Below are 25077 nucleotides of genomic sequence, written 5' to 3' on the forward strand. Positions count from 1 at the left end.
TTCTGGATATCATCTACTTCCTTGAAGATAAAGGCAAAGTTTAACTCCTCAGCTATACATTTTGTCTCCATGTGTAAACCCCCTTTTTGGCCTAATCAGCTCTACTCCTCCTCTTACCACTGTTTTGCTGTTGATATACCTGTCAAAGACCTGAGGATTCCTTTTTATTGTTAGCTTGGCAATCTTTTCTCTCCGTCCTTCTTGACTTCTGTAAAATGCTTTTCACTTCCCATCTGAACTTCTTGTTTCACAATTGTAGTTTCGACCTGACAGCTGCCATAGCAAACCTTTTCTTCTTCATTTTGATTCCTATCTTCTTTTTCACCCAGAGAGCTCTGGGTTTGTTTGTCCTCCCTTTCCCTTTCCACCACCACCACCACCTGTTTGCTGTCAATCTGTTATTCTAGCCAATGTGACCCAGAACTGTTCTTGCTCCACTGACTCTGCCAAGTTAATTATTCTTACTCTGAATGGCATACTGTCTTTTCCTATTATCATACTATGATAACTTGTATAAGGCCCATGGGGAATCTCCAATTATCTCCTTGTGGAGCTCATTGAGGATGAGTTCCTCTGGTAAGAGGCAATGGCTTGCCCTGCTGGAACTCATCACCTGTGACCTTTATAAAGCAAACCCAGCGACCCTCTTGTGTTGCAGTAGTAGTGTCCGTGCCTGGACCTTTGAGGCATGGGTTCAAGTCCCACCTGCTCCAGGTGAGAATAATAACATCTCTCAGCAGGTTGATTAGAAAAATAGGTTAATAAAACAAAACCAGACCCAGTGGCCCTCTTGTGTTGCAGTCGTAGTGTCCCGGCCTGGGTTCAAGTCCCAACTGCTCCAGAGGTGTGTAATAACATCTCTGAACAGGTTCACTGGAAAAATAGGTTAATCTTTTTTTTTAAGAAAAAAGGCACACCGAAGGCTATAACTCAGGTGGTGGGCGACATGCTGATGCTAATGTCCGAGTGACTGTGGCCTGGTACTGCCCTGTTCCGACACTGTCAAGATGCCACTGGGCTACACACTCGATAAGAAGGCCCAGTCCCAGCAGCTAGTGAAGCTGTGCCTTCAGTAATTGAAGGGCTAGGTGCTGAGTCTGTGTGAGCCCATTCTTCCGCCTGATAGCAGAGAGCCTGCAGGCTGACGTTAGGATGGATTTCTACAGCCACTGAGTCTCTGGAGAATTTAAACTTACAAGATGTGCTTTGCAAGCTGGTGGACTCTGTCTCGGTTGCTGATTCCTACCTGGATTTTTCATTACTATGTGAAGTACTGTGTTGCAACAAAGCCATATGGTATCATGGGTGTGAACGTGAGAATTTTCTGGGGGTGACAATTTTGGAAGCAGGAGAAGTTATTCCACCAACGCAAGAGGATGAGCATAATAGACATCACTAAATAGAGAACAAATTCACATTATGGATGTACAGCACAAATGGCTGTACAGTTAAGTTCAGTGGAATAGAACAGATCTTTTCTCATTTTGAAAGACTTAAATGCTTATTTGCTCAGAAAAAAAAGTAAAGCAGACCCAGCCTACCTGTGAGCCAGGAGGCCCAGTTATAATCTCACCTGCTGCAGAGGTACGGAATAGCATCGCTGAACAGAAAATATTTTTTTTAAATTGTAAAGCAGACTTAGGTCCCTTCTGCTCTCTTTATTCTTCCCTCACTTTGTTGGGTTTGAATTGTCTATAATGGGCTTTGCGTGTAAATTTCTAATTGGCTACACGAGTGATTTACTGGTGGCATAAATGTTGACGGTTAATATTGTCCACTGATACTTGATCTGCTTGTTCCACCTGATTTCCAAGAAGCAGGTCCAACATTGCATTCTTTCTGGGTGAACTGGATGGATACTGCTTTAGGAAATTCTCCTGTACACAAGTTGGGTATGTTTGCCCCTCTCCTCCCTTAATAATATGATTATGCCCAATTATAACCTCTCTCTAGTGTCATCTGTCTGTAATTTCCCTTCAGTTTACCTCTACAATTTTCCCACAAGTTGATGACCATGAACTACACTGGTCACAGTAATTGCACACTTTTTGTTCCTTGGCTGGAGCCAGATTGATTCTGTCCTTGAACCTTCTTGGATATCCTGTTTCTCCAAAGTTGCAACATTCTGCTTAACCATTATCACCACCCCTCAGCCTTTCCTTCCTTTCACATCTTTTCTGTGTAACTTGTATTCAAGAATATTTAACATCCAATTCTGCCCTTCCTTGAGCCAAGTCTGTTATCACCAGAACAACACAATTCCACATAGTAATCTGTGCCTGTAACCAACCCCACCTCTCCCCCCTCCCTCCCCCCAAATTTATTTCTGTGCAACCTGTGCAGGTGCCATCTTCCTCAGGGCTAGTCACAGTTACCAGAAGAACCTACAACCTTCTTTCCTGCACCATCTTTCTAGTCACACATTATCCTTCTAATCTTATCCTTCTGTTTCTGTACTCACTAGCATGTGACACTGGGTGGAGTCTGGTGATTGAGTCCTACTTGCTCATGTTCTACCTAGCTGCCTCCCTATGCAAAGTATTGGTACCAATGTAGAGTACAATTTCTGGCTGTCGTTAGTCTTCCAGAAGAATAGCCTGCAGTGGCTCTCTGGCATCAATGACACTAAAATCAGTAAGGCAACATACCTTAACATGGCTTTGTTTACAACCAAGCAACTTATGTTGCCATAAATGTGGTTCTAACTGCATGCTTTTGAAGAATTAGTGCCCACACAGCTTCCAGAATTTGAGAGTGGGGTTCCAAGGACCCCTGCACAATTTGCCCATTTCTCTTGGATTGCCTGGTCGTCATCCATAATCCTTCTGCGTCCAGGCATATGTTCTGTGGTCAAGTGTCAAGTTGACACAGACCATCTCCAGCAGGTGTAGCTTGACAGCAGACACTGCTCTGAAAATGAAAACCATGTAATTCTCAATCTTGCAGATATGCCACAGTGATTCCAGGCTCCACTTGAGTTCTGAAACCCAGAAGTGGCAGGGAGTCCATGACATCCCAAATTTTTTCAGGCCATACATTTCTCTCGACTGGACTGAACTGTCATCTTTTAAAGCTATTTCCCTTACAGCTTCACTCTACTTTGGATTGCTTATAATACTTTATTATATTGACCTTGACTTGCCCTTATTCGTGTTGTTTCTCACTTAAATCCACGTGTAGTTATTTCTTTAAAAGTAATATGCCTTTTCTAATATACAGCAATTTAAAGAGCCCTGAGGGCAGTTTCTTACCCATCAGATTTTCTGTAATGTCAGCATGATTTTTGTCACTCTCTCCTTTCAAATCTGGCATGGGCCAGTTCTGAACAGCTGAATGGTCTCACTCCCAGGTAAGTGGTACGAGCATCAAGAGTCACCCACAATTTATAGCCGCCTGCTCTGAGCTGCTCCCCTGCAGGTCCAATACCTCTTCGATACTCTTTCAACTCTACAAATACCTGTGCAGATTGCATGTGGCAAAATGTCTTTGAATTAATTACTTTTAAGCTTTCTCTCCATAATGAGGAAACTAATGGTGGGAAAACTCAGCAAATCTGGCAGCATCTGTAGCATTAACCTTTTGACCCTTCATCAGAACTTGATCTCATTTTAACGGACATGGACTGGAAACTCTACAGATACTGCTGAGTTTCTTCCAGCACCTTCTGGTTTTGTTTCAGATTTCCAGCATCTGCAATTCTGTAAAATAATGCTAGGCTTCATTTCTGTGGGTGCTGGCTGTTCATAATCTTACTCCCATGCGCATTCATCCATTTAAGTTAAGCTATGAGTTCAACAAGCCATGTAGTATCCACAGATTCACACCTCCAGCAGGAGTAACTTGACAGCAATTAGCAGAAATACTTTTTTTATTACTGCAATTGCTCACCCCTCAACGATCTATCACTATCTCCTCCCACACGCCCACTAATGAGAATAAAGCTCAGATATTTGATTTCATTCATAACCCTCCAATTGATCCTCCCAAGTTAGATCAACTCAATTAATACAGACCAGGAATTGGATCTGAGACCCTCTAGTCAATAATTGTTGGTGTTTTGTGTACATGCTGTAAGGATGCAAGGAAGCTTTAATGCTCTACATTTATATCCAATGCAGGAATCAATCAAATTATAAGTTCAGGAACTCTATATTTTCCGTAGACACTTTAGAGAAAGTGCAACAGTCAATTGATAATGAAACTGATGACTAAAAGAAGGAAGGGGGATAAAATTATTTGCATCTGTTAGGTTTTTTTCCATGTTCACCTTTTTCAACACGTTTGCCAACTTTAGCTGTGTCCAAATAATGTAAGCATTTTAAAAGTGGATGCTGATTTTTTTTAATAAAACAACATTTTGACAGCACTCAGTTGGTTTGGCAGCATTTGTGAAGATGGAAACATTTTGCATTTCAGGTTGATGACCTTTCATCAGAGCTGGGAAAAGTTAGAAATATAACAGGTTTTAAACAGGTACAAAGGCAGAGGAAGAGGAGGACAATGGGGAAGGTCTGTAATAACATCAAATGTAGACAATTAGGGCTGATACAAAGGCAGAAAGAGTGAGAGGTTGGATTGGTCTTCTATCTCTTTCATGTACTCAAGAGATTTCAAAAGTAAGTGCTGAAAAGTTGTAGAATTCAATTTTTAATTACCTGGGTGTGAGCACTCTAAACCTTGTATCGCATGACCAGATGCAGCTCGGAATGTTTTGTTACTCTGTCTCATCAATGTACATTAATCCAACTTCAAAAGAGTGCCTTGCTGCAAAAGCAGTAGTTTCTCACATGGTGTTCCACTTCTCTATTGTTATTGATTTTTCTCAAAGCATAGCAGTGAGTAGCATTGAATTAGAGGTTAGAAGGTGTGTAATTCTAATCTCAGTAGCAGTGCCACGTCTGCAGTTAAACACGAGTAATATTGAGGAAACTGTCTTACTAGTTATGCTGAGCACATTGTGACTGTAATAGAGTCATACAGCGTCGAAACAGATCTTTCAGTCCAACTTGTCCATGCCGATCATGTTTCCCAAATCAAACTAGTCTCACTTGCCTGTGTTTGGCCCATATCTTGGTAAACTTTTCCTATTTATGTACCTGTCCAAATGTCTTTTAAATATGTTAACTATACCTGCAAAACCAATTCCTGTAGCAGTTCATTCCACATAGGGACCACCCTCTGTGTGAAGAAGTTGCTCCTCAGGTCCCTTTAAATCTTCTTCCACTCACCCTAGGGAAAAGACTTTTGCTAGTCTCCTTATCCATGCCTTTCATGATTTTATAAACCTCTATAAAGTCATCCCTCAACCTCTCACACTCCAGTTTAAAAATATCCTAGGTGAAAGTGAGGACTGCAGATGCTGGAGATCAGAGTCAAGGTTAGAGTGGTGCTGGAAAAGCACAGCAGGTCAGGTAGCATCCATGGAGCAGGAAAATCGATGTTTCGGGCAAACGCCCTTCATCAGGAATGGTGATGAAGGGCTCCTGTCCAAAACGTCAATTTTCCTGCTCCTTGGCTCCTGCCTGACCTGCTGTGCTTTTCCAGCATTACTCTAATCTTAAGAATGTCCTTTCCTATCCAGCCTCTCATTATAACTGAAACACCCTAGACCCAGCAACATACAGGTAGATGTTTTCTGAACTCTCCCCAATGTAATAATATCCTTACTATAGCAGAGTGATCAAAACTATTCATAGTTATCCAACAATGGCTTCACCAATATCCTGTACAACCTCAACATGATGTCCAAACTCCTATACTCAGCGGTCTGAGCAATGATGACAAGTATGCTAAATGCCTTCTTAACCATCCTGTCACCATTATTTAAGTTCTAAGTGTTGTGTCATATATTTGCCCTGCAATTTAAGTATCAGTATCATAGCTACTTGTGCAATTTGAAGGTTGATTGTTCTAAAGTTTTCTAGTAATATTAACAAGCATCTTAATGTATCCCTTTGGGTTTCACAGGAGTGTTATCAAACAAAGTTTGACACTAGATCACATCATATTATCAGCGATCAAAAGCATGATTAATGAAGTGGATTTAAGAATATTACTGATTTTTACATTCTCGCTCTCAGTTGTTGAAATTAAGATCACATTTTGAGTTGAGATTAGTCTTCAATGATTTCACTTATCTCCATGACGGGCAGTAGCAGGAAGTCAGTATATAGAACATGTAAAAGTCAGATTTTTTTTTTGGTTTTAATGAAATATGTAAGGAAAAAATGAAAATACGTATGAAAATTGAACAACTTGGTAGAAAAACTGTAAATACTTATATTTAAATAATTAAACAAAGATAGAGGGAAGGACTATTGGGTTTTTATTTACTTTGATTTACCTCTGATATTTTTCTTTGTATGGAGCATTGCCAGTCATTTCCACAAGAAAACCGTTGCTGTGTTCCAGTTTGTTTTCTCTGATTTTAAGATGTTATTTGTACAGCCATCTACCAGAGAAACCTCTTCAATATTTTTACTGACCAGCTTTGTCATATGTTGTCATGATCTTTCTGAAAAGCTGCAAACAAAAAACTGTATTAACTTTTAACTGAGAAGCACAAATTTATCGGGCAACCTAAGAAAAACCAAATGGTGACAGCGATCCAACTTTGACTTTACAGTGATTCTTGAATAAAGGTAAAATAAACAGTGCACAAAATAACCAAGGTTCCCCTAATATGTTGGGCTGTTGGGTTGCTTTGCCAATGGTCATAGAAGAGAATCATACAATCCCTACAGTGTGGAAGTGAACCATTGGCCCATGGAGTCGGCACCAGCCCTCTGAAGAGCATCCTACCCAGACCAACCCCTCTTCCCCCCAATAATCCCGCATTTTCCATGGCTAAAACACCTAGCCTGCACATCCCACATACTGTTGGTAATTTAGCATGGCCAATCCACCTAACCTGCATATCTTTGGACTGTGGCAGGAAACCCATTCAGACATAGGGAGAGCATGCAAACTCCACACGGGTAGTTGCCCAAGAGTGAACCCGGGGCCCTGGCGCTGTGTGGCAGGTATGCTAACCACTTTGGCCAATGCACACGGCCTGTGCCTCAAGTCCTCATTGGTCATATGTGAGATGCCATGATGGCTTATTTGTTTTTTGTTGGCATCATGCCATAAAGGAGAACCCTACCCCCAGCCAGGACAGTTGCTGTCCAAGTCAGTAGGTCGGCAACTGAGTAATATCAGAAATGCCACAGCATACAAGACCATTGCTGAGGCTGCATCACTGCTGAAAGAGCTCCTTGATGGTGGTGCATTGCCAAAGGCAAGTCAGGATGATCTGTAGAAGCCAAGGTCGGAGTGGCGATAACCAGAGTGGCGAAGGAGCACACAGCACACTGATGGTACCATTGCCCTAAGGGCAGTCACAAAGGCCGTCTCCATTGGCCATGGAGCAGCTGTCATGTAGCCCTCCCCACCCCCACACCAGTGCCTAGATTGACTTGGCTGTCTTCCCACACAGTGAGGGGCCCCCCTGATGACCTAAATGCCAGGGGAGGTGGAAATGGAATTTCTCAGTGTAAGCCTAAGTAAGTTTCTGAATTATGCTGTCAAGATTCGCTGGCAACCCAGCATGTCCTAAGGCAAACAAGATGAAGTATAAGGAAATAGTTCTTCATGGTAGTCCCCCTTTTTGTTTAAAAATGTGGTGTGGAAAAACATAGCTGGTCAGTCAGCATCCGAGGAGCAGGAGAATTGATGTATCGGGCATAAGCCCTTCTTTAGAAAGGGTAACTGCGTTTTAAATTTCCTTTGTTGTTTGCTTTGGTTTCTCAAGCAGGGTCTTCTTCTCATCTCAGTTGGGGTTGTGGGAGCCCTTGAAACAGTAACTACAGTCCTAAGAGATCCTCCAGGACTATCCAAACCTGAGAATCTACACCAAAGGATAAAATTTCTGCATTCCAAACCAGTGACGTGGTAACATAAGAGTGCTTCTATAAACCAAAAAATCCAAAATATGTCAACAGAAGCATGATAAATTAATTGAAATTCTTTGTAGTTTGGATTAACAAGAACTGATGATGGTACTCCATCTGTAGGCTGCTGTGTAAAATGTTAGGTTACCAGGATATTTTCCAAACAAAATATTTGTTTTGTATTTGGATAGCAACACACTTTTGAACAAAACACAAATATTACCTCCTGGCAATGGTAACTGATTAACCTTTCATAGGTATAAGTTTTTATTTCGACATGGAAAATGTCTGGTTTATTGCAGAAGAAATTCTGCAGGATTGCCTACAAGTGTAATAACACAGTGAAATAAAAGACTGTTATATGGGTTACAGTTAATACAGGGTGACCTGTGCACACATTTCCAACAATTATGGAATTCTCTTTTACGAAGTAGCTCAGATTCATTTTTGGTACCATCATAACATTATGATAATACATCAGTAGGGCAAACAAATTCAAGGAAAGTTAAAATTTTCCTCTTTGGAGGTTATATATTTTTTAATCCATCAGACATATTTAAAGCTGTACAGCCACAGTCAGTTCATGTAACTCATTTTATTTATTAATGCTATCACATGTCTCGGGGTACAATTTGAACTTTGATCACAGTATTTTGGTGCAAATACATCCAAAGTTGTGCAAATGTTTTCTCACAATTTTCCAACAATTGCCATGAAGCAGATGGTCAAATCTTCTTTAAAAGTTTTCTTTGGTATGTGGGAACTTAGTACAATTTATTTTATACTGCTGAAAATAAATCTCTTACAAAATTGAAGCAGTTTTAATTTGTTAACCTATTGGTTATTGGTAAACCAAGTGACTTTTTAAAAGATATATTGACTATTTTGCTAGTTGGACTAATTTCAGTTTCTTGGTAAATTTAAAACACAATAATAAACAAACCTTCTAAAACATCTCTTCAACTCCATTTAATTTGAAGACACCCAATGAGTACCTTTAACAGAAACTCAAAATAGCAACTCATTCATGCTGTGGACCTGACCAGGTTTATGGGTAAGTTTTCAAGTTGCCGCAGGACCAGAGAAATGCAAATGTATCACCCATAATCAAAGATGATTGTACGGAAAAGCTCAGCAATTACAGACCGATCAATTTAAATTCACTGGCGAGGTAACTTATTAAAACAATTATTTGGCATAGGATTAAAAGTCATTTGGGTTAATTTGAAAGAGCCAGCTGATTTCTTATGGGGTGATCATGTTTAATTAATCCACTGGCACTCTTTGAAGAGGTAACAGAGAGAGAGTTGTTGATGAGTATAGTATTGTTAATGTGTTGTACACAGACTTCTCAAAGGCATTTGATACAGTGCCACAGATCAGACTTGTGAGAAACATTTATCGCACATGGCCTAAATGGGCCAGTAGTAACACAGTAGAAAACCAGCTGCAGGATAGGAAGCAATGTGTTACTGGATATTTTTTAGGCTAGAGATTTGTACAAAGATTCCATGACTTGGTTTTGCGACCCTTGATTTCCTGATATGTATTAATGGTGTAGATCTTGGTTAGCGAGAGACGACTTCCAAGTTTGTGGGTGGGACAGACAACAGTAAAAGGCCATCAGTAAATTAGTCATGTAGGCAGGCAGATTGCACAAGTTTATTGCAGAGACATGTGGTGATACATTTTGGTACAAAGAACACAAAGAGACGATATGAGGTAAAAGGCGAAGCTGTAAAGGATCTACAGGAGGAATAAGACCTGACTGTATATGTGCATAAGTCACTAATAGTGGCAGGGCAGGTAAAAAGCGCAGTTAATAAAGCAGAAAACATCTTAGGCTTTGTTAATGGAGGCATAGAGTTCATAGTGTATTTTTTTTATTCATGTGGGCATCGCTGGCTGGCCAGCATTTATTGCCCATCCCTACTTGCTCTTGAGAAGATCATTTGATTAGATTACTTACAGTGTGGAAACAGGTCCTTCAGCCTAACAAGTCCACACAGACCCTCCAAACAGCAACCCACCCAGACCTATTCCCCTACATTTACCCCTTCGCCTAACACTACGGGCAATTTAGCATGGCCAGTTCACCTAACCTGCACATTTTTGGACTGTGGGAGGAAACCGGAGCACCTGGAGAAAACCCCACAGACACTGGGAGAACATGCAAACTCCACGCAGACAGTTGCCTTAGCCGGGAATTGAACCCAGGTCTCTGGTGCTGTGAGGCAGCAGTGCTAACCACTGTGCTACCGTGCCGCAATGATGGTGAGCTGCTGCCTTGAGTTGTTGCAGTCTGCTTGCTGTGAGCTGACCCACAATGTCATTAGGGAAGGAATTCCAGAATTTTGAGGGAACAGCAATATATTTTCAAGTCAGGATGATGAGTGGCTTGGAGGGAACTTGAAAGTGGTGGTGTTCCCATGTGTCTGCTGTCCTTGTCCTTCTAGATGGAAGTGGTCATGAGTTTGCAATGTGCTGTCTGAGGATCTTCAGTGAATTTCTGCAGTGCATCTTATAGATAGTGTACACTGCTGCTACTGAGCGTCGGTGGTGGAGGGTGTCTATGCTTGTAGATGCAGTGTGTTTTTCGAGCATTGGTTCCAAAAAATGTTACTGGTAATTTTTAGATAAACTTGCTAAAGGCCACTGATGATTGTCATGCACTAACATTAGCAGCAAGGGCTGAATGGAATGCTTGCACTGAGTTTGATGTTCCATGTATGATATAATGGTCTGACTTATCAAATGTTCCACATTTTATAATTTTGTTTCAGATTTCCAAGATCCTGCAGCACTTTGTATTTTTGTTTCAGTGATGAAATAACCATAAGACCATAAGACTTAGGAGCGGAAGTAAGGCCATTCGGCCCATCGAGTCCACTCCGCCATTCAATCATGGCTGATGGGCATTTCAACTCCACTTACCCGCATTCTCCCCGTAGCCCTTAATTCCTTGTGACATCAAGAATTTATCAATCTAACCTGTCAAATTAAATCAACTGACGCATAAACTCAGGTGCTAACTCTTTCAACCACATTTAAATTTTCCCAGTGCACAGTTTTCTTTTATTCTAAAGTCTTTAGGCTTTAACTAGTCCTTGGCAATATTTTGCACTGATTGACCACAAACGTCAGCGTAGACAGTGTTCAATGGATGTCAAAACGTGCTGAAAAGTGGCCCCAGGGCTGTGTTGCCAGAGTCATAGCCTACATTGTTTCATTTCCACTGTAAGTTAATTTATTGTTTCCTACCATCTGTCTCACTTCATGCATGAATGCATTTCTATTTCTCAAAACAAATTACACCTGCACACATTTCCTGTTGTTTTTTCCCCCTCGTTATCGATTTTTCACATTCTCTTTAATATGAAAGCTGTCTCTGCAAACTTGTCAAGCTGTCATTACAAGCTTATTCCACTGGTGGTGCTGGAACTACTCGGTTTGCACTTTCCAGCAACAGAGCATGGACTGTTAAGGGATTTGTACTCTGACAAACACTACTCTTCAAAAGTGCTTTTCAAAATGCTGTGAACTTCACTCTTTATTCCGTTACTGTTACCAGTTCAATAAATACAGCATTTCAAAGGGAAATGAATTACATCTGCTAGTGTGGTCCATTACTGGACTAGTAAACCAGTGACATTGCTTAATAATCTGGAGAAAGCAAGTTGAAATTTTACCGTGTAAATTTGAGTATTTGAATTCAGTTTTAAAAACTGAAAATTGAATAAAAACTTTAATAAAAGTGATTGTGAAGCTACCTGATTGCCCAAAATACCCACCTTGTGCACCAGTGTCCTTAAGGCAGGAAATTGCCATCTTTAAATGGTTAACAACCTGGAGGTGGCCTTGCAAATCTGTATTGAGCAAACCATGAGGGATCAGCAATAGATGCTGCGTGTACCAGCAACCTCTTGTCTGTGGAATCTGTGAATTTGTGAATGCCGGGAAACTGAATCAATTTAACGAGCAGATAGACAGAATTTTAATTAGTAATGGGTTAAAGGGTTATGGGGAATGGGCAGAAAAGTGGGGGCTGAAATGAGATCAACCATAATTGTATTGAATGGTGTGACTGGCTCAAAGAGCTGAATTGCCTACTCATCCTCCTAATTCTTATGTCGTCCCAGGGAGTATTTTTTGTATGAAATATCTCATTTTCTTGTCACTGTTTCACATCAAGATGACATTTAATTCTAGTTGGGGATGTTCTGCAGCACTATGAGTGACAGTAGATGTAAATTAGATTTAAGGGTTTTTTTGTCTCACTTATCAACTACTCATCTTGCTTGAGAGTCTGGTGTGGAAGGTCACACGGAAGTAACACCCAAAGCACAATAAAGTAGATACTGAACTGTGAAGATGTAGTTCAATTCTAACCCCTTCCCTACTCACTCCTCACCCCATTTCTCCCTTAAGAAGTAGTAGATTGCACTTCTGATAGCAGCAACCATTTTACGAACAGTGAATATCTATAAAAGTATGAGTAAACTGTGTATCTCCCTCAAACTAATTTTTAATATGAATTGAAATAGTGGGTGTGAGCTGATGATTCACTGACAAGACAGTACGGTCGAATCAAATTCCACTTTCATCTGATGTCTGCACCCCTGCATCTGCCAACAGGAAGAATGCAGATAGCAATCAAAACATTATGTCCTTACTGTTCCTTTTCACCCTCTTTCCTACATATACCTGTGTAGCACACCAACTACTGGCTCTTTTTGAAATTATTAGCATACTCACCACAGACTGGAATTTCAATGTTAAGACTTCTCCATTGCTTTCTACCATGTTATTATGGGTTGCGCATACTCATTGGAAGTTTTCTAATGATCTCTCATCACTGTGTACAAACTACTGGTAATTAAAATGAGGATGAGCAAGGTAGCTAGATTTTATTTAAGTGATTATGGGTTTAGGTTCAGCTATATTGCTGAATTGCAATAAAAGAAGATAAGTGAACAGCTTATGATACTTTGCTGACATGTCTCAGAAGAATTGGTTTCTAATCATCTGAAATCAATAGATTAAATATAAGCATTCTCTATTGAGAGGGAGGAAGGAAATGAGTACTAGGCGGGATTAATGTTGGGGAAATCAATGAGATTAAAGGCAGATATATTTTCAAGGCCTGATGATTGACACCCCAGAGTACTTAAGCAAGAGAAATTATGGAAGCATTGGTAGTCATCTTTCAAGAATCTATAGAATCCAGAACAGTTTCTATGGATTGGAGGGTAATTAATGTAACTCTACTATTTTGAAAAAAAGAATTATAGACTGGTTAGCCTGACCTTTTCATTGAGGAAAAATGCTAGAGTGCATTATAAAAGATGTAAGGGCCTGTTTCCACACTATAGGGATTCTATGACTCTATGTAATAGAAGAGCGCTTGGAAAACATTGGCAGGATTAGACAGAGTCAGCATGGATTTATGAAAGGGAAATAATGCTTGGCAAATTACTGGAAGTTTTTGTGGATGTAATCATTAGATTTAATAAGTGGGAATCAAGCGGATGTTTTTCAATAAGATCCCATATAAGAGATGAGCATGTAGATTTAAAGCAAACTGGATTGGGGTAATGTACTGATATGGATATGATATGGCTGGCAGACAGGGAAGGTAGAACAGGAATAGGCAGCCAGTGACTAGTGGAAGGCCACTTGATCAGTGCTTGACTCCCAGCTATTTATGATATATTTACTTTGATGAAGGAGCTAAATAATATATCCAACTTTTTCAACAGGTGGGAGCATAAACTGTGAGGAGCATGCAGAGATGCTTCAGTGTGATTTGGGCAAGTTGAGTGAGTGGGCAATTACATGACAGATGAGCTTATAATGTGGATAACTGTGAGGTTATCCAATTTGGTTGCAAAAACAGGAAGCAGATTGTTATCTTAAAGGCGAAAATTGTGAAAGCAGGAAATGTAATGAGACTCTTGTACACCAGTCATTCAAAGTAAGCATATGGGTGCAGCGTGGTGAAGAAGGCAATAGTATATTGGCCTTCAGAGCGAGAGGATTCATGTACAGGAGCAGGAATGTCTTGCTGCAACTGTGCAGAGCCTTGGTCGTCTTATCTGAGGAAGGATGATTTGACAATGGAGGGTGTGCAATAAAGGTTTACTAGACTGATCCCTGACTTTTGAAGAGTGTGGGCAGCACAGTTGCACAGTGGTTAGCAATGTTGCTTCATACTGTCTGGGACCCAGGTTCAATTCCACCCTCAGGGACGCAGGTTCAATTCCACTCTCAGGGACCCACGGAGATTGCTTGAAAAGACATATAGGATATATAAATAGAGGTTTAGCGTACACAACTAAATTATAGTAAGTCTTTATAAAACACTGTTTGGCCTCAATTTTGAGCACCATAGAAAGATGTGAAGGTATTAGAGAGGGTGCAGAATAAATTTACAAGATAGTTTAAGGTTTGAGGAACCTCTGTTACATGGATAGACTGGTGAAGCTAGAGTGTTCTCCTTGGAGAAGTGAAGACAATATTTGATAGAGCTATTCAAAATCATAGATCTGGACAGAATGCATAACTGAAACTGCTCCCATTGATAGAAGGGCTAAGAAACAAAGAAAAATAATTTAAAATGAATAGCAAAAGTATGGTGACATAAGGAAAACCTTTTTTTAAGCAACAAATACATTTTGGAATGCACAATCTAAGAGGGACTACAAGCAGATCCAAGCATAGCTTTTAAGAGGAAATGTAATAATTGTTTAAAGAGAGCGAATTTGCAGGAGTGAGACGATATACACTTGTGCTGCAGAGAACCTTTATAGATGCAATGGTCTGAATAGCCTCCTTCAGTGCTGTAATCTTTATATGATCTTCTGATAGTAATAGGCAGTCAAATCAGGTTTCCTTTGCATGCTTAATTTTAAAACGTAACATTTCTATCACTTCCTGAAAGAAGGAAGCTGGAACTACTTCTCAAATTTTAACACTCAGTATGGTTGCTGTCTTCAGAGTTTAAGTTAAATAAAGAGGAAATCACTTTTATTTTCTAGAATATATTCTAAATGCAAATTGCATTTCACTGGCTCTTACTAATCATATAATTTATCAAACTCTCCTACCTTCTAAAGAAAACCAGGCACCACTTCCCCATGACACTTCTACTCAATGTCATCTTAGCCCAGTTGCTCTTCCAGCTCCCACAACCATATACTCCAGTATCCTTCTGGCTGTCACAGTGTATCTCATCATGAGCAATGCCCCGAGATGTGATTGATTCAAGATGAATAACGCAAGTAAAACTAACTGTAATAAATACCTTGCAGATTATTTGGGAGTTATATATCTCTTCCATTCTCCTCCCCCTCAATTTTCCCCTCTCCTCACAAGTTGTCAAGACAGGAGATAATATAGTGTTGCATTAAACTGAATTGAAAAACTAAAAGCTAAAAGGAACTTGAGTTTTTTATCTGTATTTTACATTATGGTGTGTAATCATCACTTTAATTCAAAATTTGCCATTAACATAATACCTTGAAATTTGAGCTTCCAAATCAAAACTTCCCTAACATAAAACGTATAAAGTAGCTATTTTGTGAATTCTAATTTGATTAATAAATTTACAGTATACTGTTAAATACAAATGTTAAGCAAATCAACTTGAAGACGTAGGTCAATTGACATGGTGCGAGGATGAAAGATGCTTAAGGTGTGTAGTCATAACATTTGGAGTTTAGATTGATTTAAAGGGAAATGCACATGGATGTAGGTGTGTATGATTTTTGAGAAGATTTGCAGCTCAGGTTGTGAGTTTGCTTGCTGAGCTGGAAGATTTGTTCTCAGACATTTCAGTGCCATGCTAGGCAACATCATCAGTGAGCCTCCGGTGAAGTGCTGGTGTTCTCTTCCGGTTTCTGTTCATGTGGCTTGCTCTGTTACGGTGGGTGATATCACTTCCAGTTCTTTTTTTCTGAGCAGTTGGTAAATGGGGTCCAAATCAATGTGAGTGTTGATGGCATTCCCATTTCAATGCCAGGCCTCTAGGAATTTCCATGCATGTCTTTGTTTAGCCTGTCCCAGGATGGATGTATTGTCCCAGTCCAACTGGTGTCCTTCTACATCTGTGTGTAAGGCTACTAGTGATAGTTGGCTGTGTCTTTTGGTGGCTAGTTGGTGCTTGTATACACAAACGGAGCTGCACCAGGACATTATTTAAATGAGTCACAATGCACTGCAGCACCCAGGAACTATGAGATGCTGAAGAAAACCACCTATACCACATATTCAAGAACAACGGGTACCCGATAAGTACAGTCCACTGATTCTTATACAACAAACCTAAACAAGAAGACACAACATGCCCAGAGACCATAGCCACACTATCATACATTAAAGACATCTTGGACTTGACGACCAGGCTACTCTGGCCTCTTGGCATCATGGTAGCCCACAAACCTACCAACACACTGAGTTCTTGATGAATCTAAAGGTCCCTGTACCAACAACCAGCAGAACAAACATCATATACAAAATACCCTGCATGGACTGCAAAAGACATTCCATCGGACAGACTGGCAGGAAACTAGCCACCAGGATATGTGAGCATCAACTAGCCACCAAAAGACACGACCAACTATCACTAGTATCCATACACACAGACAAAGAGGGACACCAGTTCGACTGGGACAATACATCCATCCTGGGACAGACTAAACATAGACATGCACGGGAATCCCTACAGGCCTTGCAATCAAACTGGAACTCCATTAATAAACACATACATTTGGACCCCATTTACCAACCTCGCAGAAAAATAACCGGAAGTGATATTACCCACCGTTTCAGACCCAGACACACAAATACAAAGCAGGACAGAACACCAGTGCTTCATCGGAGGCTCACTGATAATGTTACTTAGCATGATGCCAAAACATTTGAGCACAAATATTCTAGCTCAGCGAGCAAAATTACAACCTGGTGCAGGTGAGTGCTGTGGAAAAGGTCAGAAAGTCACTCTGGAAGAGTGATGTAAATGTACCAGTTCCATGAAGACATGACTGCTATCAAGGATTTGGATGAATGCGTGGGTTGTTATTGGAATGGGATATTTACACATTAAGCCATTAGTTTTGTTTTCAGTCCACTTCAGACAGCACCAGAGTTTTAATTGAGAAGAATCAAGAGTTGAGTTCAGAGAGACCTTTTAGTTTGTCTCCCCACAGCAAGTTTTAAGTACAGAGGAAACAATCACTGCAGCAGTTTTTTTTTCCAGATAATGTAGTTTTCCAAACCAAGAGACTATGGGATAAAAATCTTCAGGTTTATTAAAATTGTAAAGAAAGGTTTAGGCCATCAAAATTGTGAAATGGTCATGCACAAAGATTTGTGTGTATAGTTCAAGAGGGAGAAACTGGGAGGAGTAAGTTAAGTAGAAGCTTGGAGTTTAGTTTCTCTGGATTGTAACAGTGTTGAAATGTTATTTTAATGCTTATGTTAAGATCTTTCAAATTGTAATATATACATCGCTCAGTTTGTTGTGTCATAAATCTCTACAGTTAAAGATCATTGGCAACCTCACAAGAATATGTTTCAGTCATCACCACATTAAGTTAAAAAATAATTAAGTCTAAAAGGTGACCTGATAGAGGTTTATAAAATCATGAGGGGTATGGATAGGGTGAATAGCCAACGTCTTTTTCCGAGGGTGGGAGAGTCTAAAACTAAAGGGTATAGAGGAGACAGGAAAGACTTGCAAATGACCTGAGGGATAGCTTTTTCACACAGTGATGCATGTAAGGAATGAGCAGCCAGAGAAAGTGGCTGGTACAATTGCAACATTGGGTATAAGATTAGGAAGGATTTAAAGGAATATGGGTCAAATGCTGTAAATGGGACTAGGACAGACCAGGATGCCTGGTTAGCATGGCCAAGTTGGACCGAAAGGTTTGCTTCTGTGCTGTATGAATCTGTGACTCTATATGATCTGTCAAGCCAGCTTAGATTCTGGGAACTGAATCCCAGTGCAAAATCAGCTGGGATCATAACAGTGTGGAATATCTATTCTGATCATCAATGCAAGATTCGGCCTTTTAGCCATATTTTAGCCACTCATCTTAACAGAGGCATAGTTCATAATTCAGAGGGGAAATCTAGTAGAATCGCCTGGAATTTAGTTGTTGAGCTCAACCTATTCCCAAAGGTCTTGGTACTCTCTACATATCCATTAGTTAATCTTCAAAGTTTGTGCGAAGATTTGTAGCTTGGGTGCTCGTTGTTGTGGTTCTGTTCGCCGAGCTGGAAGTTTTTGTTGCAAACGTTTCGTCCCATGGCTAGGCGACATCATCAGTGCTTGGGAGCCTCCTGCGAAGCGCTTCTTTGATGTTTCCTCCGGTGTTTATAGTGGTCTGTCCCTGCCGCTTCCGGTTGTCAGTTTCAGCTATCCGCTGTAGTGGTTGGTATATTGGATCCAGGTCGATGTGTTTGTGGATGGAGTTTGTGGATGAATGCCATGCCTCTAGGAATTCCCTGGCTGTTCTACATAGAACATAGAAGAATACAGCGCAGTACAGGCCCTTGGGCCCTCGATGTTGCGCCGATCCAAGCCCACCTAAACTACACTAACCCACTATCCTCCATATACCTATCCAATGCCCTCTTAAATGCCCATAAAGAGGGAGAGTCCACCACTGTTACTGGCAGGGCATTCCATGAACTAACGACTCGCTGAGTGAAGAACCTACCCCTAACATCAGTCCTATATCTACCCCCCCTTAATTTAAAGCTATGCCCCCTTGTAATACCCGACTCCATACGCGGGAAAAGGTTCATACTGTCGACCCTATCTAACCCCCTAATCATCTTGTACACCTCAATCAAGTCACCCCTAAACCTTCTTTTCTCTAGTGAAAACAGCCCCAAGTGCCTCAGTCTTTCCTCATACGGTTTTCCTTCCATACCAGGCAACATCCTGGTAAACCTCCTCTGCACCCGTTCCAATGCCTCCACATCCTTCCTATAGTATGGCGACCAAAACTGCACACAATATTCCAGATGCGGCCGTACCAGAGTCTTATACAACTGCATCATGACCTCAGGACTCCAGAACTCAATTCCTCTACCAATAAAAGCCAGTACGCCATATGCCTTCCTCACCGCACTATTTACCTGGGTGGCAACTTTCAGAGATCTGTGTACATGGACACCAAGATCCCTCTGCTCATCCACACTACCAAGTATCCGACCATTAGCCCAGTACCCCATCTTTTTGTTATTCTTCCCAAAGTGAATCACCTCGCACTTAGCTACATTGAATTCCATCTGCCACCTTTCTGCCCAGCTCTGCAGCTTCTCTATATCCTGCTGTAACCTGCCACATGCTTCCTCACTGTCAACAACTCCTCCGACTTTCGTATCATCCGCAAACTTGCTCACCCAACCTTCTAACCCCTCTTCCAGGTCATTTATAAAAATGACAAACAGCAATGGTCCCAAAACAGATCCTTGCGGAACACCGCTAGTGACGGCACTCCATGAAGAAACTTTGCCATCAACTACTACCCTCTGTCTTCTCTGTCTGGCTTGCCCTATGATAGTAGTGTTGTCCCAGTCGAATTCATGTTGCTTGTTGTCTATGTGTGTGGCTACTAAGGATAGCTGGTCGTGTCGTTTCGTGGCTAGTTGATGTTCATGTATGCGGATTGTTAGCTGTCTTCCTGTTTGTCCTATATAGTGATTAGTGCAGTCCTTGCATGGTATTTTGTACACTACATTCGTCTTGCTCATGTTGGGTATCGGGTCCTTCGTTCTGGTGAGTTGTTGTCTGAGCGTGGCTGTTGGTTTGTGTGCCGTTATGAGTCCTAGGGGTCGCAGTAGTCTGGATGTCAGTTCCGAGATGCTCCTGATGTATGGTAGTGTGGCTAGTCCTTTTGGTTGTGGTATGTCCTCGTTCCGTGGTCTTTCTCTTCGGCATCTGTTGATGAAGTTGCGCGGGTATCCGTTTTTGGCGAATACCTTGTATAGGTGTTCCTCTTCTTCTTTTTGCAGTTCTGGTGTACTGCAGTGTGTTGTGGCCCTTTTGAATAGAGTCCTGATGCAGCTTCGTTTGTGTGTGTTGGGGTGGTTACTTTCATCGTTTAGGACTTGGTCTGTGTGTGTGGCTTTCCTGTATACCCTTGTGGTGAATTCTCCGTTTGGTGTTCTCTGTACCATCACGTCTAGAAATGGGAGAACTCCTATACAAGGTATTCGCCAAAAACGGATACCCGCGCAGGAGCATCTCGGAACTGACAGCCAGACTACTGCGACCCCTAGGACTCATAACGGCACACAAACCAACAGCCACGCTCAGACAACAACTCACCAGAACGAAGGACCCGATACCCAACATGAGCAAGACGAATGTAGTGTACAAAATACCATGCAAGGACTGCACTAATCACTATATAGGACAAACAGGAAGACAGCTAACAATCCGCATACATGAACATCAACTAGCCACGAAACGACACGACCAGCTATCCTTAGTAGCCCCACACACAGACAACAAGCAACATGAATTCGACTGGGACAACACTACTATCATAGGGCAAGCCAGACAGAGAACAGCCAGGGAATTCCTAGAGGCATGGCATTCATCCACAAACTCCATCCACAAACACATCGACCTGGACCCAATATACCAACCACTACAGCAGACAGCTGAAACTGACAACCGGAAGCGGCAGGGACAGACCACAATAAACACCGGAGGAAACATCAAAGAAGCGCTTCGCAGGAGGCTCCCAAGTACTGATGATGTCGCCTAGCCAGGGAACGAAACGTTTGCAACAAAAACTTCCAGCTCGGCGAACAGAACCACAACAATTAGTTAATCTGCCGCAAATGTCTAAAGCATTATTCACCGTGTAACTTTTATTATTAGCATGTTAAATTGCCTACCAAGAGCTGATGGATTCATTATCTTATCACAGAAAATTAATTATAATAGTCATGCATATTTGTGACCAAAGTCACATTTGCTGTAGAGAGAAGAATCTAATTTGAACCTCTTGTAGCTTGTTAAAAGAAAAATAATCATCTTGGCAAAAATACGAAATGCGCAGTAGGTTTGTTAGCATTTATAATGGCAAAAGGTTAGTTAATGTTTTGAGCTGAAAGAATCTATCCGCATCAGGCACCAATTAATCTCTAACTGGACTGAGGTGGTGAGGTATTACAACTTATGAGGTTGAAAATAAAGCTGTTTTCTAGCTTGGAAATAACGGTAGAATGCTCTCGAGCACCAGTCCTGGCCAAATTTCTTCTCATGATTCCTTCCATCACGTATTGTTAGAGATTTTCCCTGACCCATGACGGGGTATTTATCCAGTTTAAAGTTGTGTCTTCTGCCATTAACAAACAACCATTTCATCGAGTTGAAACTCTTCAAATCCGACACCTTGTTGACAAAATATTGTTTTGATACCATGTTTCCCACAAAACACCCTGCCTTTTCCTTCTACAATAATTTGAAATTCAAAACTTTCACAATCCACAATATAGTTTTCATTCCATAGTAAGCCTACTGTTGCTACAGGTAATATTATTTATACAAATCCATTCTGAATTAGATTAACAGTCTTTTCTGGGCTAATTGCTTTATAGAAACAAGTTTCTACCAGATGCACTGCTCTTCCATTGAACTTACCCTGGGACATTTTTACTACTTCAAAGATGCAATAGCAATACAGTTCGTTATTTAATATAGCCCCAAACTTGTTCCTTTCCCAGGAATAATCCATCATCTTCTAGAGAGAAACTCTCATTATACCATATGATAACATTAGCAAGAAGGAATTCAACCATCAAATTAAACAAAAACAATTTCTTTTTCAGCCTGCTAAATTAGCAGTTGATGGGCATGCATGTTTTTCGCAATAATAAATGTCCAAATCAGTGGAAAGAGTATACTCCGTGATTTTCTTTCCATGATGAAAGTTGTGTCAATTTGTACAGTTTCTTTGCCAAATAGAAATTACATTTTTTTCTAAGAATGAAATATGTTTTACTCCCATCTCTGTCTCAACTTCGTTCTCCCCTCCCCAAGCACTACTACCATTAATTCTTTGCATATGGCCTCTTTTAATTAAAGTAGTTAGAAATATTACACAATCAGAAGTTTCATCTTGGAGCAATTTAAAATTTGCAGAATGGTCTGTTAAGCTTAAAGTGGTATACCTACTTGAGCAAGACATTTAAGTTAGTCCAGCATGGTAGTAGGTGCAGCCTTACCATTTAACCTGCTTGGTAGCCTGAACATTGCTCTCGTGATCTTAACACAAGCAGATGGAGGCAGATGATGTTTCTTCCCTACCCTGCTTGTGAATCACACTGGCCTCTGTTATCATCTGTTCCCACAAATAGCCTATTTATGTACCTAGATTGCATCACATTACCCTCTTGAGAAAATTTCAACCACTGCCTCCAAAATCTACTTGCTTCCCTCCATTGCAAAACTAAATGGTCCTGTTTTAAAAGTGCTGCCAAATGCAAAAAGCATTTGCACATTAATTGCTGTAAACTGCTACAAAGTGAAAAAGTATCAACATTCCGTCTAGTTATCCTCTGATTAGGAAAAGAACATGGGAAGGAGAAAGAGATATATGCACGTGTGCGTGCATCCAATATATTGAAACATTGCAAAAGGATGAAGAAAAAAAGATTGTGAACCTGGGATGATGACAAATGAATTACTTTAAAATTCAACTGAGTTACATGAACGAAAATCCATATCTGACTTGAATGAAAGATTTATCTCCTTCGTACTCAATAGATCATTCTATACAGTTGACATTTCTTAGTTTCACATTACTCTGCAGGGCATGGTCTAGAACGCAGAATAGTTTTACATGGTTATGAGCAGCTTTTGCATGATGTCTCATTATATATCAATGTATAGTGGGATAAGAATTAATTTTAAGTGCAAAAAAAACACTCAAACTCTTTCTATTTATATTGCTGGTCCTGTTGCCTGATTTTATTAGTACAGAAAGTGCACTACAAGTACAGTGCTGTCAGTTAGGAGCTGCAAGATGCAGTGATCTACCTCCAGGCCAGCTATTGATGTAGGAGTTCATCAATATGTGATACAAAGGAGTCTGAGATGATTCAATATCTTTAACCCCTTCCTCAGGAGAAAAGATGTCTCCACTCAACTCTCACTGTCAGGAGGAAGTGAGGACTGCAGATGCTGAAGATCGGAGTCGAGAGTGTGATGCGAGAAAAGCACAACCGGTCAAGCAGCATCTGAGGAACAGGAGAATTGATGTTTCTGGCACATTCCTGATGAAGGGCTTATGCCCGAAATGCAGATTCTCCTGCACCTTGGATGCTGCCTGACCAGCTGCGCTTCTCTAACACCATACTCTCCACTCTAGCTAGGAAAACGTGAGGACTGCAGATGCTGGAAACCTCAGATGCTGCCTGACCTGCTGTGCTTTTCCAGCACCACTCTGCTCTCAACTCTAGCTGTCAGTTTGGGATGTGACCGACAGAGATGCTGCTCTTTCATAAAAACTTATGACAAGAATTCTGTCCATCTAAACCAATAATGGCACCTTATCAATCCTGTATTCCCAGAAGGGAATCTGAGCTTGTGGCGTGGTTTTATGGTCTTGCAGGGAGTGTAGTGTCAGTGAATTTACACACAATATATGGAATTAGTGTTGATTCCTAAACCCAACTCTACATGGTTTTGCTTTATAACATCATAGCCATTCCCATTGTTAAACTTTGTAGAAATGTGAATGTAAACCAATGCGTTTTGAAAAAGAAATGTTCTGTTAAAATTCTCCCTGTAGTTATTTTAGTGTAGTAGCCATACTAAAGTCAACATATTTAGCTCAAACTAGGTTAATTTATCACTTGACATTTCACAAACAGCAGCACAGGAAGTGTCAATAAAGTGTTTCCAGTATGTTCAGTGAACCGTAGATTAATATAGCTTGTTTGGCCCCCTTTTAATTCAAATGATTGAAGTTCAAGTAAATCAGTTGTGAAAGTTTTGGTTTCGACTAGTTACAAGTTAGTATATTACATATTGTTACAAAATAGTTTTTAAGAATAAAAAGAAAAAGTTATTAGAAGTTATAAGTAACATTTAAAGCAAGTGTTGCTGAGACAAAAGAATATTTAAAATAAAGCCCCACTGAGTTTTTTTTAGTTATGCTTTTGGGGCTGGTTCCTTGTGTCCCTTGCTGAAGAAAAGAGAATGAATACTTCAGAATTGGGCTGAGTGGAATCTCTCTTATGGTTGGAGTCACACCAGACATGAAGATAGTTGCAGGGGTTCCTGAGGGTAGTTTCCTAGACCCAAACATATTCAGCTGCTTCATCAATGATCATCCCTTCATTCATACTTAATTAGTCAGAACTAGTGATGTTCACTGATGATTACACAATGCTTAGCACAATTGGGGTGACTCAGATACAGGAACAGCTGTATCCACATGCAGCAAGACTTGGACACTATCTGGGCTCAGACTGATAAATGACAAGTAATATTTGTGCCAGGCAATGACCACCTGCATGGAGATAATTCATCCAACTCGCCTCGACATTCATTGTCATTATAATCACAGAATCCCCCATTATCAACATCCTGGTCCATTGACCAGAAACAGAACTGGGCCATCCATTTAAATACCACGGTTATGAGAGCAAGTCAGATGTTTGATTCTGCATTCAGCAACTCACCTCCTGTTTGCCAAAAGCTTTCCACCATCGACAAGAACCAGTCAGAAGTATATTAGAATACTGTCCTCTTGTCCTTATGAGTGAATCCATGCAAGAAGCTCAGCAACATCCAAGACAAAGTAGCTGCTTATTTGACACCCTTTTAGCATTCACCCTTCTAGCAGCAATGTGCATCATTTGCAAGATGCATGTAGCAACTGGCGCGGACTCCTTCGACAGCAGTTGCCAAATCTGCAACCTCTGCCACCTTTAAGGCCAAGAGCAGCGGATGCATTAGAATAGCTTCACCTACAAATTTCTCCACAATCCGCGTCCATTTCTGACAGTCACACGGGTGTTTCTGCACCTGAACGACTGCAATGGTTCAAGAAAGCAGACCACCACAAGCTTCTCAAAGGGTGACTTGGGATGGACGATAAATACCGGCCGA

The 25077-nt window shown here is 40.8% G+C and overlaps 1 protein-coding gene and 1 pseudogene across 5 annotated transcripts in view; both read left to right on the forward strand.

Annotated features, from left to right (window-relative positions):
* Positions 1-25077, forward strand: part of ambra1a (autophagy and beclin 1 regulator 1a) — a 390498-nt gene that overhangs the window by 305968 nt on the left and 59453 nt on the right. The gene's annotated exons all lie outside the window — the stretch shown is intronic.
* On the forward strand, positions 1008-1399 carry LOC148146995 (NADH dehydrogenase [ubiquinone] 1 beta subcomplex subunit 6 pseudogene; annotated as a pseudogene).

The sequence above is a fragment of the Chiloscyllium plagiosum genome, unplaced genomic scaffold, assembly GCF_037043375.1.
Source record: "Chiloscyllium plagiosum isolate Xiang-an unplaced genomic scaffold, Cpla_swu_hap1 HiC_scaffold_18, whole genome shotgun sequence".
Lineage (NCBI taxonomy): Eukaryota > Metazoa > Chordata > Chondrichthyes > Orectolobiformes > Hemiscylliidae > Chiloscyllium > Chiloscyllium plagiosum.